The following is a 15943-nucleotide window of genomic DNA, read 5'->3' on the forward strand; positions in this document are numbered from 1 at the left end:
CACTGGTCTTATTACTAACAGATAACCCACCACATAGTTGAAGTAAACACCAGTATAGATGTAGTGTGGGTCCTAGCCACAAACACCTCCTTGTACAAGATGATTTTAATTTGATGCTTTTCTTACATAAAACAAGTGCTATGTATGTCTACAGCCTCAGCAGAAACTGGATGTTTCATGCCTAGACAATTAATACAATTTTTAATAAGTAGCTATACAATGACAGTTGCTGTTGTGTGCCCTTTGAATGAATGTTATGCTTTGGACATGATATGGATGAATCAGGAGAAAGAGCTGCCAGGGAACATGAATATCTCCAACTATAGGTCATCCAATCATGCTTTCTAAGCATTTTTAAAACAGATGTGGGCCAGTTTACGTTGAGATTAGGTTACTTTATGCGCTTTCTGATGAGCCATATAGAATGTGAATTAGTGAGTTTGGTTTAAGATTATATAGACAAATAGATGTTGACAGAAGTTTCCCATTGATATTAAATGACAACTAGGTTGACTAGGTTGGTTTATTCCAACCAGAAGCTATTCTTCTGTATCTGTTGTGCATACCTATGTGCAGAAACACTTGTTCTATGGTTGAGTCATCCACAATTACTTTAAAACCATTTTGTTTCTCTAGTGTACATGTCAATGTGGGCTTTATAAGCTAAAAAGATTTACTGACCAAACATCTACATTTGTGAGCATTTATACATTTTTGGACTTCATACATAAAAATAGTCTAAATAGTCTAACGTAACAAACAACACACACAACATTGCCATTTTCTTATGTATTTTTCAAATTAAAGGATGTGTATGTAAAGACAGTAATTGGGTCCAAGTATTCCTATCAACAAGTTAGGGTAAGTCAGGTTTGGTGTGGGATTGATATAACCTGTTGAATAAAACAGACAATTTAGGTTACTTGTCCTTTACACCAGAACTCTGCTAAAGTACAATATTGTCCAAAGAATATGAGATGATCTCAGAAGAAGAATTGTTGAATGTTATAAGCCTGGAAAGTGTTACAAAGGATCTCTCTCAGGAGCTCAGTGAATTCAAGCATGGTACCATGATAGGTCGCTACCTGTTCAATAAGTCCATCTGTGAAATTTTTTTGCTACTAAATATTCCACAGTCAACTGTTAGTGGTATTATAACAAAGTGGAAGAAACTGGGAACAACAGCAGCCCAGCCAAAAAGTGGTAGGCCACATAAAATGACAGAGCGGAGTCAGCACATGCTGAAGCACAAAGTGTGTAGAAGTTGCCCACTGTCTGCAGAGTCAATAGCTAAGGGTCTCCAAACTTCATGTGGCTTTCATATTAGCACAACAACAATGCGTACAGAGCTTCATGGAATGCGTTTCCGTGGCCCAGCAGCTGCATCCAAGCCTTACATCACCAAGTGCAATACAAAGTGTCAGATGCAGTGGTGTAAAGCACGCCGCCACTGCACTCTAGAGCAGTGGAGACTTGCTCTCTGGAGTGATGAATCACGCTTCTCTGTCTGGCAATCCAATGGGTTTGGCGGTTTCCAGGAGAACGGTACTTGCCTGACTGAATTGTGCCAAGTGTAAAGTTTGGTGGAGGGGGGACTATGGTGTGGGGTTATTTTTCAGGGGTTGGGTTTGGCCCCTTAGTTCCAGTGAAGGAAACTCTTAAGGCATCAGCATACCAAGACATATGGACAATTTCATGCTCCCAACTTTGAGGGAACAGTTTGGGGATGGCCCCTTCCTGTTCCAACATGACTGCGCACCAGTGCACAAGGCAAGGTCCATAAAGACATGGATGAGTGAGTTTGGGGTGGAGGAACTTGACTGGCCTGCACAGAGTCCTGACCTCAACCCGATAGAACACCTTTGGGATGAATTAGAGTGGAGCCAGGCCTTCTCGTCCGACATCAGTACCTGACCTCACAAATGCACTTCTGGAAGAATGGTCAAACATTCCCATAGACACACTCCTAAACCTTGTGGATAGCCTTCCCAGAAGAGTTGAAGCTGTTATAGCTGCAGAGGATGGGTCAACTCAATTTTCATCCCTATGGACTAAGACTGGGATGCCATTAAAGTTCCTGTACATATAAAGGCAGGCGTCCCAATATTTTTGGCAATATAGTGTATGGCAATATAGACAAAAATGTTTTCAGAGGCAGGACTTTTGATACACCACAAAGTTACAATCGCTTAAGTACAATAAAATTTTATAAGCATGGGATACATAGTGGATGACATTCCAGACACTCTATATAGACTAAGGAAAAGTAATATCTTTAATGCTCTAAATCGTAATCCCTGTGAAAATTTAACTATAAGCCTGAACTCCCATTTGGGGTTTGAAAGCTGTGAGTGCCCCCCAGTGACAAGCAATGTAGTAACTTTTGTGTAGGGTCCCTTACCTGTACCTCCATGAGGAATCAACACTCTGGTTCTCATTTTGACTCATTTGAGAAACATGATGAGCTACTGTATGTGATCAATCTCAACCTCTGTAGAACAAATGATTGTTATATGGGAATACCCCTTGGTTTGTTAGTCTTGGTCTTGGTTTGTTAGTCATCTATCAGTTCACAGTCAAGAAGATTAAAAGTTAAAGAGTCTCTGCACTGTTTCTACTATCCCTAGTTGGCATTCTGCAGAAGTCAGTGCAGTATAAGAGCATGACACACAGTTCTGAGATAGATGACAAAATCTTTACATCTCCAGATATCTCTCAATCTTGAAAACATTTTTGTTTGGCAGTAACTTTTGTCTATGATGTGTCGGTGAACATTTGTAGTAACTTTTGTCTATGACGTCATGAGTGGTGCGTGTAATGTTTGGGTGATGGATGTACTGTAGGGGCCCCAACCTGTACCTCCATGAGGAATAAAGACTTTGGTTATTAGCTTTTTTAAGAGCAAAACTGACCTCTTTAGCTCTTGAAGAAGTGGATTTTTTTGGCCCCCGAGAAAAGCATTGAACGATACAATCCATTACAACCATTGTAGAACAAATGATTGTTATATAGGAATAACCCATGGTTTGTCCATCTTTGGCCATCACAATCCATCACAACTGCTGTGAAACAAATAATTGTTAGATGGGAATAACCCATGGTTTGTTAATCTGTTTCTAGTAAAGTGGGTGATGGAAGTTAGATTAAAAATGTGGGGTCTTTTTGATCACATTGCTCTAGTTTCTCAAGAAAATAAAAAAGACGTTGTGGGTCTTTTATATATTTCTACTAATATACTTATAAGATTGTAATTTTGTGGTGCCTCAAAAGTCCTGCCTATATACAGGAAAGAATGCCACACAGAAAAGACAGCCAAACTATTTACCGACTAGGAAGATATGGCAATATTATCTAATGTGTGTGTTATTTGTTAAATAAGAAAATATGTATTTGTTGTCTCTTAGATGAAAATTATTTATAGATATCAAGTGTATTCCTAAGGCTCAATCTTTGTTTTTTCTTCTAAGAAAACCAAGATACGTTTTGTTTCCTTGTAATTTTTTAATTTCCAGGTGCAACAGGACTTACTCCCATTTGTCTTACTCTGGTGCACCCTGGTTACAGAAATATCTTGATGCTCACACGTGTATTGAATTCCAAATAAAATAGCCCAGGAGTCAACTTCCATTTATATGGTACTCCCAGGCCCTTCCAAGCCTAAAAGGGATAGGTGAGGAGCCTACATTCTACTGGAAATTAACCTTAAGATTGGAAACAAATAATTCCACTTACTGTAATACACTAAACCACCTGATCCCCATGAACAGTCTTCTTTATCAGTTATTTTCTGGCTGCAAACTACTAATTTGCCAGGAGGTAGACCAAAGCTGATCTTACATTGTTTCTTTTTTTGCAGCCACTGGGCTGAATGAAAAAAAACAAACAGGATCCTCCATCCACACAAATTAAGTTAATGGAGGGATTCTCGCCCCCATACTGAGACATTGTATTCTGACAGACACTGATCGATGAAAATATTTTCAACATGGTTCTTTAACAGAAGTCAGTTGAACAACAAGTCTGTTGAGCAGGTGAGCCCACGCACTGATCGAAATTTGACCCAATTTCAGAAACCTCTAAAAATGTTCTGCCTTTGCAGAGCTAAAAGTTGTTAACATACCCCACCATGCTAAAAAGTTCTTCAACATCCAGCACACTTCTGAATGTGTCAAATTCCCCCAAACAGCTTTGCTGGCTAAAAATGTTTTGAACTTGTCGCCTCAGCAGAATTCAGTTGAACAACTGACTTCTGTTGAGCAGGGAGGCCTATACACCGATTGAAATTTGACCCGATTTCAATTAGTGTATGGCCAGCTTAACCACTTCCCATCAGGCCCATGTACATATACGGCCGGATGGGAGCAGTGTAGGAGTGTGTTGCCGTTCATAAACGGCCCCCACATTTACAGCCTGTGTGCGCTCCCTGGGAGTGCGCTGCACCACGATCTGGTACCCACTGTGTCCTGAGGACACAGCGGAACACCGATCGCTGTACGGGACCTCTGCGTGAGGTCCCGATCATGTGATCACTGATTGGCTAATCAGTGATCACATGAATAGAAGTAAACAAGATGTCACTTCCTGACTTCATTGCTTACTACTAGTGCAATCTGTGAATGATCACAGAGGTCACATGGTACAAGGCTATTCACAACAGCCTTTTACCATGTGACAAGCTGTGACCAATCACAGCTCTCACAGTATTTCTCAATGGCTGCAAGAATGCAGTCAGAGAGAAGGAGAAATGATTGCTTTTACAGCCTTTATGGGTGTAAAAGCAATCAGTGTAAAAAAAAAAATCTTCATTACCCCCCACTATGGTGACACTGTACTGCTACGGTTACAGTATGTTAAAAAAAAAAACCATAATAAGTAATAATATAAAAAATAAAATAAAAATATGAAAAAAATTTTAGAAAATTATAATTTTGGGTTATAAATGAATTTCGTTTTTTTTTTTGTTTTTTTTTTTTACTAAAAAGATAACTGAATACATTTTGGCTAAGATTTATGAAGAAAGATTATTTATTTGCAAAATATTATGAGAAAAACTGTTTTTTTAAAATTTTTGTACTTTTTCATTTATATAGCAAAAAGTGGTGAATAAATACCACCAAAATAAAGTTTTATCTGTCTCAAAAAATGCTAAAAAATTCATATGGGTACAGTGTTGCATGACTGCGCAATTGCCATTCAACATGTGATAGCACTGAAAGCTGAAAATTGGCCTGGACAGGTATGCGGTAAAAGTATCCGGACTTGAAATGATTAAGAAACCTCTAGAATTGTTCTGCCTTTGTAGAGCTAAAATTCTTTAACAAACCCTACCTATCTTTTTTACTCCATTATAAATCCATCCTTTAATTCACATCTATCCATTCATATCTCTTTGTCACTCGGATGTCTCCAAACACAGCCTAAAACTTACTCTCTGGCAGAAACATCTGCAGACCTTCTGAAAACATGGGAAAGGATGAAAACATGTGGATGTGACAGTTTAATGTGCTTGGTGTACGTTCAATGCATGATCCATCATCCTTAATGAGAAAAACCTAAACAGACATCTGCACATGCATTCTGCTTGATTCTTCCCAAGCATTTCTGTGTCCTGCCAACAAACGAATAGACAGACCTTGTCATTTTCCGAATCCTTGAAAAACAGGAATTTTTACAAGCATGCCTTATGATTATTAGAGAGAAGCATTAAGGTTAATATTTATTATTGCAAAATAATGATAACCATATAAATAGTTTTATCTCTCAAATCTTTAGATATAATTTAATTTATTTAAAAAAAACTGACATCATTAAGAAAATAGCAAAGGTCATCTAGACAGTGAAGCTCAGAGCAGCTGTATGAGTATGTGAATAGGCCAAAATGTTCCTGCAGATGTTTACTGCAGAGTCAGCACATTTGCTGGCGGCTCTCACATTTGTCAGCTGTAAAAGGGTTTGCAGATCCTCAGCACCGACCCCATTATTTCAAAATGAATTTGCATACCCCAAAATTACATTGTCCATGTATGAAAGCTGTGCTATAATGCTGCTTTTTCTGCTAATTCTGAAGTACATTTTCTGGGCATTCCTTACAACAATACGGCATATGAATTAATGTTTATTTTTTATGGTGTTTTACAGAACATAAAACATCAGTCTTTACCCAAATATCCTTCTACGCTCATACCATTACACACTCTAGGGCTTATAATAACCTGATCCTTTACCTGTATCACCAAACTCTGCTGTGTTAAGGATCTAAGCTTGCTGAAAGATCTTCAACATTTGGCACACTTCTGGAAGTGTCAGATATTGAAGTCCCCCCTTCACCTTTCCAGGTCCTTATAACCTAAGTTTTGTTTTTTTAGGATAAAGTAGAGAGGGGATTTAACACCTGTTAGTTTATGTTTTGCTGTCTGTGTACATCTGTGGAAATTTCACTTCACTTCCTGTTGCAAAGACACATAAGGAAGCTAGAGGAAATCTCTCAGGGTTAAATTCCCCTTTTTGATAGTTGGCCCCAAAACAGGTTTCCTCTTCAGAAGATTAACTCTTTTTATGGGGACAACTCTGAAAATTTGGATTTCCTCTCACCTTTTTTCTTGGTAACCATAGTCACCAGCAGGGTTTTTTTCCTCCTCAGAGAATGGGTGCAGGAACTCCCCCTTTTGGAATCACTTCTTGCCTCCGTCCCCCTACCCATCTTCAAGCACAGTCCCTTGGATCCACCCCTACCCACCTCCCAGTACCACTCGTTATTTTGTGGTGGTAAGTAATTTGTATGGAATGTGTTAATGACAACAAGAAAAGCAATAAAATAGGTCCCCCCAGCAACAATGGACCCCCATTACAAAATACAACCCCAGCAACAATAGACCCCCAGCAGCAACAACAGATCTCCCAGCAGCAATCATCAATAGACTCTCCAGCAGCCAGCAACATTAGAACCCTCCCTCAACAGTAGATCCCTTCTAGAAACAATATATACCCCATCTGCAACAATAGACCACCCCAGTAGCAATATACCCCCAGCAGCAACAACAGATCTCCCAACAGCCAGCATCAATAGACTCTCCAGTAGCCAGCAACAATAGACCCCTCCCTCAACAGTAGATCCCTTCCAGAAACAATACATCCCCCACCAGCAACAATAGACCACCCCGGTAACAATAGACCACCATATAAAAATAGATCCTCTCCAGTGACATAAGATCCCCAGCAGTCAGCATCAATAGACCTTCCAACACACCCCAGCACCTCTTGCCATCACATACATTTAGTGCTGGAGGTGCCAGAACTGCGTTCCCCACAGTCCTGCTGAAAAAAAGTCCTGGTCACCAGTACAATGGGGGCAGAGTGCACAGTAAAAAGGGAGCAAATTGGTGCATATTCACTACAGCTTTGACCACTAAATGGTGTATACATTTTTAATTTTAATCCTTGAAATCTTTCTTCAGATTAAGCCTGGGTTCACACTGATGTGGTGCAGAATTCGCAGCGTTTTCTGTGCGAATTCTGCACCGCATCAGAATTGCACCCCATTCATGGGAACCACTGCAGGTGTGTATGTTAAGATAACAACACCTCGAAACCGGTCCACAAATTGCGGTGCAATGTGCAGAATCAGATTCCATGGGTGTGAATACCCATGCGATCCGATTCTAGTGCGGACCAAAAAAAGGGACCATACAAAAAGTATGGCTCAAATCGCACCACACAGAATTCGCATGCACCGCACCGCACATGTGTGAACCCTGCCTGACTCCCAACTGTATAAATGTGTAAATCAAAATTGATAATAAGGGAGAAATTTCAGGAGTTTGATAGTTGAAGAACGATAATTGCAATTTGATTAATATACCAAAATAAAAATATTTTTGTAATACCAATAACATTAAAAAGTGTTTGTAAACTTCCAATTATTAAACATAATTCACGTCATTTTCTAGGCAATCGATATAGTATAACAGTCCATATAGTATACCAGTCTTGAAATCGCATTCATGTGATTCAGGTAGACTTAGAAGGCAGAAAGAATCTAGGCGCATATGAATAACAAAAACTGTTGTTGATGAAGCCAGCTGGATAGGCATTAGATATATTGTATCCAGTATAATCATAAACGTTATTACAGTCATGCTGTGCAGATTGTGTATTGACAGCTTATATCAACAAAGAAGATTATCCCCAATTCAACATATGTAATAGATTGCAGGTTATAGAAAAAGCATCCAGGCATAAACATTGATTAAACATTGAGAACAGCAACACCTTTAGCTTTCAGTTTCTCAAGCCAGGCTGTATAAAATAGTATATGGCAGTATTCTGTTGGATATTGCCCAGTGGATAATAATATTATTGTAGGCAACCACAGACACAAGCAAATGCTTAGAGATAATGTCCTGTATGTGCAAAATATCTTGCAAGAAGGTTTACATAAAGGGGTGTTGTTATAAAATAAATTGCTTAGTAATTCACCCAGTGAATGTGCATGTACATTCATTCTGTGTGGAACAGGCAAAAACAAACACTATCAAGCTATTTCCTGTGTTGGCTGAATGTTTTTCATTGATTTTAAATGGAAAATACTACATTTGGCCACTAGATGGCTCTCGGTATCATAGTAATGTCTATGATACCCAGGGCCATCTAGTGGCAAAATGTGGCATTTTCGGTTTTAAATCAATTAAAAACATTTGACATGCGCAGTAAATAGCCTGTGAATCTTTGCCTAATTTTGCAGAATGGTCATATATGCACTTTCACTGGGTGAAATGCCATGCAATTGTTTTCATAAACACATTCCTTAGTGTACAGTTGGACGCTGACTTCTCCACACAAATATAGATGTGTTAGGATAACTCAATTTCGTGTCGGCACCCACTGTCCAATCATGCCAGATATAAAGTACTTTGGGAATAATGTAATTCAGACACTGAGGTGTGAAAAACACATACTGCAAAGTCTTTATTATTGTACTTGAGTTTATATATGGAGATAACACTGAACACTTTGGGCAATATCCATAAAGCATCAATCAAAATACATTATAGATGTTACAATACCTCACCATATGGTGCGTAATAGAAATAGAGCAATCAGGATAATAAATTCTGCAAAACCTTCAAGGCTGGAGACACTTGTACAGATAACAACATTCCAGTCCCCAGAGAACATTCTGTTTATGGGAATAAAAGTTGATTAGTATGCACAAACCAAACATTAGTTAACGATTAACCCTTTCATAGATGTATATCAAAGTTTGGTATGATATATAATCCAAGTCCATCGGACAGCAATAATTGCCAGCTTTGCAAGATACTGTATATGCTATTGACAGCAAAATCTCCTTTGCCTTTGTATCTATATGTGGTACATATATTTCATATAACCTCCAACTTTCACAGTGGTGGAGATCAGCCAGAAGAATTGGAACATGTTTACCAATACTGCTGATAAAGTAATAATATGCCAACAAATGTTCTGTATATAAATAGATATGAGAACTACAAGTCAACCACAGAAAACCCGCAAAACCACTCTCATTCTCCAGAGATAATTAGGGGGAAATACTCCACATCAAAGAGAACAAGGCTGATGTGTTTTGTTATAATATAGCAGCTCATCTGTTTGATGTAGATTCTACTCCCCGAGAATCTCTGTAGAACACTATTTCATTCTTAAACAGTTACATAGTTAGTCTGGCTGAAAAAAGACAAAAGTCCATCCATTTCTGGTACAGAATGTTAGTTGGCATAAAATTACTTAATCAGCAATATGGGTAAGCTTGTTCTAATTCCTCTGGTTGAAATGCACAACGAGGAAAGTTAGAGACTATATGGAATATACAGTATTTGTAAAACCGTATAGACACAAAACCAAGGGAGATTTGCTGGCTCTTATGGGCTTGGATTATTTATTGTGCCAAGCAATGATATACATCTAAGTATGTGTGGAGAAGTCAGTATCCAGGGTATTTATTAAAAATCCTGCCAAACTGCATGTACTATACATTCAGTCTGTGTGAATGCTTGCAAAACCTGAATGTTACTGGGCTATTTTCTCTCAAGTTTGGATGTTCTTCATTCATATGTATAGCATGAATCAAGAAAATACCAAATTGTGGCCACTAGATGGAACTAATGATCGTAGAAAATAAATATTTATTTCCTTTGACTATCGGTTTTATCTAGTGACCATAGTACAACATTATACAATAATTTTCTGATTTACGAATAAAGAACATCCTACCTGGAGAGAAAATAGTCTAGTAACATTCAATTTTGCTGGCATTCACACAAAATCAATGTATATGCACTGTACGTGTTGTTCAAAGGTTTATAAACACCCTGCTTTGTGTTAGCCTTTTTGCTGCCATTTTGCACATACAGGACATAAAGTGCTCAGCATAAATGAATACCCCCCTGCAGATTCGTCAGGAAACCTTTACTTTCCTTTCAGAATCAACATTTTCTATGGGACAGTCTTTGGAGCAAAGCTAAATTTTAGACAGCAAAATCCTAATTAACAAGAGTTCAACTGCAGGTGAGTCTAATTATTCATTAAACAAGTGTCCAACAGACAGTTGATTGTAAAAGGGCGTTACTTAACAAAGAAAACCCCTTCCCATTTCATGCTGTGAGCAATGGCACCACATTGAAGAGAAATGTCACAAGGCCTGAGAAAGAAAATCATTTCTTTACACAAGAAAGGTGAAGGCTACAAGAAGATTAGCAAAGCTTTAGATATAAGTCAGAATACTGTAGCAAAAGTGATACAAAAGTTTAACAAAGATGGAACTGCAGCCATCTCACAGAGAGGTCCATGCCGTCCACAGTAGTTAACACCTCAACAGGTGCATCTTCTGATGAGAAGGGTTGAAGAAAATAACCATGCAAGTTCACTGCAGTTGGCTAAAGAAGTAGAAAGCCAAACTGGAGTGATTGTTTCCTGTGAAACAATATGGCGTGCACGACAGAGGAATACCATGCATGGGTGTCATCCATGAAGGAAGCCTCTTCTAAAGTATATGCATGAAAAAGCCCACCTAGAATTTGCCAGGGCCCATACTGAAAAATAAGAAGACTACTGGGACTCTATATGTACTCTGGAGTGATGAAACCAAGATAAATGTTTTTAGAACTAATGGCTTAAAAACTGTATGGTGTCGCAAAGGTGAGGAGTACAAAGAAAAATGCATGGTGCCTACAGTGAAACATGGAGGTGGCAGTGTGCTTCTATGGGGCTGCATGAGTGCTGCTGGTGTCCAGGAGTTGCATTTCATTGATGATATTGTGAAGTCACAGATGTACTGCTCTGTATTGAAAGAGAAGATGCTACCATCATTCCGTGCCCTTGGTCGGTGTGCACTTTTCCAGCATGACAATGATCCAAAACACACATCTAAGACCATTGTTGCATTTCTGAAGAAGAACAGGGTGAAAGGGATTCGGTTGCCATGTATGTCTCCTGATCTGAACCCAATCGAAACCTATGGGGAATTCTGAAGAGAAAAGTTAAGCATCACTCTCCATCCAAGCTCTAAAAGAGATCGTTCTTGAAGAATGGAAAATGATAGCTGTTGCTATATGTCGCCAACTTGTTCATTCCATGCCTAGAAGACTTCATGTCTGCTGTCCTTACAAATCATGGAGTTCATACAAAATACTAGATATAGTAGTTTTTGTTGTGGGGTGTATTCATTTTTGCATCAACTAATTTGAGTAAATCTGAAGATTTTGTAATCCAAGTTATGGTATTAACCTTACTTTCATGTAATGGGCTAAACAAATGTTCTATAAAACTCAGTTTTGTAAACATTTTTGAAATTGTTCTTGTGTTCATTGAGAAATTGATTAAAATCTTACTTTTCAAAAGGTGTGTACTCATTTATGCTGAGCACTGTATTTTATCTTTAAGTATTTGCCTGTGTCTGTGGCTGGTTACAACAATTTTATCAGCCATTTGGCAATATCTCACAGAATACTGCGATACACTTTATTATAGAGCCTGGCCTGAGAAACTGAAAGGCGTTCTTATTCTCAATGTTTATGACTAGTTGCTATTTCTATTACCCGCAACCTATTACATTTGTTGAATTTGGGATATTCTTCCTTGTTGATATGAGCCATCAATACACAGTCCACAAAGTTTGATTATACCTTGTAATAACTTTTAAGATTCTATTGGATACAATATAACTTATGCCTATCCAGCTGGCTTCATCAACCACTTTGGCTTCAACAACAGCTTTGTTATAAAAATAAGGCCAAAAAAATATATGTACATAAGTCTACCTTTTTCCGTTTGAATATACAGGGGGACATGAATGTGATTTTAAGCTGGATTTATTTTTTGCTATAAATTTTTATCTATGCCCATAACGGATGAACTGTGATCAGCTTCAGTAATATGATTTTTCATGACTGGTATACTGTATCTTGTATTTTAAAAGCTTAGAAAATAATACGAATAATGTTTTTTTAACACACATCTAGGATTAATTCAAATCCTGCAGACTCTTTTTTATGTTGTTGGTAATTTAATAATATTTTACTTTTGGTATATTATTAACATTGTTTTTTATCTTTCTTCAAATATCATAATCTACTTTATTCTCCCTTTTGAGCAATAACAATTTGACAGAGAATCTAGGACTTTCCCACTCTATCCAAAATTGGCCAGAGATACACTTTAAAGCTTAACACAGCCAAACAGACAAATGAAATAAGTGGGAGCAGTTTTATCTTCCAAAGGATTTGTATTTGTGTATATTAATTTCTTAGATTTACCTTTGTCTGCCCCTAGCCTTCTGACTGGACAGTGACAGAGCAGCAGCATAATGATGAGGTCATTTTTCTGCTCATTAAGCTCTTTTCACCTATCTGCCTCTCCTTCTCCCAAAGTGCTGCTGTACAGGAACTGAAAGGGGCTGATCCAAAGTCAAATTCAGATATGCTAGTTATCCTAAAATTAATTTAATGATTAATAATACAGGGCTGCATTTATTTAAGATTATTATCTAAAGATCAGCTTCATTCACCATATGAATGCTGGCAATGCTAAACTGTCATATACTAGCTTCTAAAATTTGACTGGTTGCTGATTGGTCAATGTAGGCATTGCCTCTACATCATTTCAGAGTTTAGTAGTGCTTCATGTACACTCACATTTGCTATCATATTGCAGTACTTTGACATATGTGTGAATCTGCCATCTCAGTTGGCAGTCAGTACTATCTGAAATATATGGAGATACTGGAAATATAGAATAGAGCTTAGCTTTCATTATCTCCAATCTGCAATGTGCTATGTGATTGACCTGTCTTCTCTAAGGGTTTACCTTGCTGGAGGTGGTGAGGTATCACTCTGATGAGGCTGTACTATCTTATCAAGTCTGAGTTGTACTGTCTAATATGCTCGCTTAATAACTGCCATTTGTGATGTTACTTGGACAGGAAATGTCCCCAAGGGATATCTCCCAAGGGGCACTCAAAAATAAAAAGCTTCAAACCCATCCTCAGTCTATTCAAACCTAAAACCATCAAGTTACACTACATTGCCAAAAGTATTGGGGCACCCCTCTAAATCATTGGATTCAGGTGTTCAAATCACCCCCACGGCCACAGGTGTATAAAATCAAGCACCCAGGCATGCAGACTGCTTCACTGAGCTCTCAGGAGCTCAGTGAATTCAAGTGTGGCACCGTGATAGGTTGCCACCTGTGCAATAAATCTATCCATGATATTTCCTTGCTACTAAATATTACACGGTCAACTATTACTGGTATTGTAACAAAGTGGAAGCAACTGGGAACAAGAGCAACTCTGCCACTAAGTGGTAGGCCACGTAAAATGACAGAATGGGGTCAGCACATGCTGAAGCACACTGCGCAAAAAGTCACCAACTTTCTGCAGAGTCAATAGCTAAAGACCTCCAAACTTTGTTTGGCCTTCAGATTAGCACAACAACAGTGCGTAGAGAGCTTCATGGCTGTGCAGCTACATCCAAGCCTAACATCACCAAGTGCAATGCAAAACATCAGATGCAGTGGTGTAAAGCATGTCACCACTGGACTGTAGAGCAGTGGAGACGTGTTCTCTGGAATGACAAATGCTTCTCTGTCTGGCAATCTGATGCACATGTCTGGGTTTGGCGGCTGCCAGGAGAATTGTACTTGCCTGACTGCAGTGTGCCAAGTGTAAAGTTTGGTGGAGGGGGGATTATGGTGTGTGGTTGTTTTTCAGGGGTTGGGTTTGGCCCCTTAGTTCCAGTGAAGGGAACTCTTAAGGCGTCAGCATACCAAGACATTTTGGACAATTTCACACTGCCACCACCGCCTTTTTGTACAGAGAAGGAGGAAACTCGCCAATCTTAGCAATAACACTATGATGTTTGAATAAGCGTCTGTATACACACTGTCACCGCAGGCAGTTGTATGCAGAAGTTTAAAACACACAGTAGTGCTCTTCAGAGACAGGGATTCTTAGTTTGCATAAAATAGCTTTAGGAACAGTTCAACACTTTTCAGAAAATAGGATTTATTACTAAAAAGGTCAAAAGGGTGCAATAAAAATATTTACAGAAGAAGATGTAGCAAATATATAAATATATATATATATATATATATAAATGCAGAGAGCAATAACACAGCAGAGAGACAACAGAAAGAAGTTTAGAGAGGTAGAATACTGGGTTTAAGCAGATTCAAGGGTCCTGAGCAAAAGGGTACCGTTTCTCCCAAAGTTGGTTCCTGATGTCAAACGGTAGAAATATCTTCATCTTCCTTCCCCAGGCATAACAGCTCTTTTCTAGGAACCCAACAGGGTGTCACCTTCAAGCAAAGAACCAATCGCCTCAATGGGGAGGGGTGTTTAGGCGGGGAACTCAGGCTATGACCGAATCCCTCCCAGTTTATGTCATGGTCAATAACCTTCCATAGGTGCATGCAGCAGCCTAGCCACTGACAGGATAATATGCAGAATGATATTCTGAACGTCCAGATACCAGATATGACATATCTGCTTGGGACGGTTAAGGAGATATCGCTTTCTGCTCTCTTGTAGATGTAATCTAGTAATTCCTACGAGAAGTTATGAAAGTGTATGAAAAAGTGGTTTCCCAAATGAGATATATGTTTTACTGCTATTTTGGAATACTTTTCAAGTCCAGTGACTGACAGGTTTATAGCTTTACGATCAGCTCAAAGCAAGAGTCTGGCAGACTTCATGGAACCAACTAATTGGGTTTATAACCATGAAGCGTATCCAGCTGTGCCCTGTGCACTCCTGAACTCAGCACACACACAGACCGCTCAACAGAAAGGGAGGGGGGCTGATTTTGGAGTGAGAATGACACAAGATGGAGGATCTTTAGCAAAATAGATGTTCGTGTCCATATTTGTACGTACAATTGCTACAGAACTTGACTGGCCTGCACAGAGTCCTGACCTTAACCTGATAGAACACCTTTGGAATGAATTAGAGCAATGACTGCGAGCCAGGCCTTCTCCTCCGACATCAGTGCCTGACCTCACAAGTGCGCTTCTGGAAGAATGGTCAAACATTCCCATAGACACACTCCTAAACCATGTGGACAGCCTTCTGAGAAGAGTTGAAGTTGTTATAGCTGCAAAGGGTGGGCCAATTGAATATTGAACCTTACGGCCTAAGACTGGGATGCCGTTAAAGTTCATGTGCGTGTAAAGGCAGGCATCCCAATACTTTTGGCAACATAGTGTATCTGTCTCTGCCAAATCCCTTATGTAATCTTTTTCCGTGATTTGGCCAACACATGGATTTTAGCACAATCATATTGAAAGATGTTATAACAAAGCCACTGTTGCGTCTCTGATATTAACTAAAACACGTTTAAGCAAACAACATTTTAATCAGCTACTTCACTTTCTGCTTTTGGGTCAAGTATGGCCACACTTTTGCTGGTCATAT

General features: G+C 38.9%; 1 protein-coding gene across 6 annotated transcripts in view; it reads left to right on the forward strand.

Moving 5' to 3' along the window:
• Positions 1-15943, forward strand: part of SNCAIP (synuclein alpha interacting protein) — a 349013-nt gene that overhangs the window by 326224 nt on the left and 6846 nt on the right. The gene's annotated exons all lie outside the window — the stretch shown is intronic.

The sequence above is a fragment of the Staurois parvus genome, unplaced genomic scaffold (genome assembly GCF_062004578.1).
Source record: "Staurois parvus isolate SC_StPar_1 unplaced genomic scaffold, SC_StPar_1.0 ptg000004l, whole genome shotgun sequence".
Taxonomy (NCBI): domain Eukaryota; kingdom Metazoa; phylum Chordata; class Amphibia; order Anura; family Ranidae; genus Staurois; species Staurois parvus.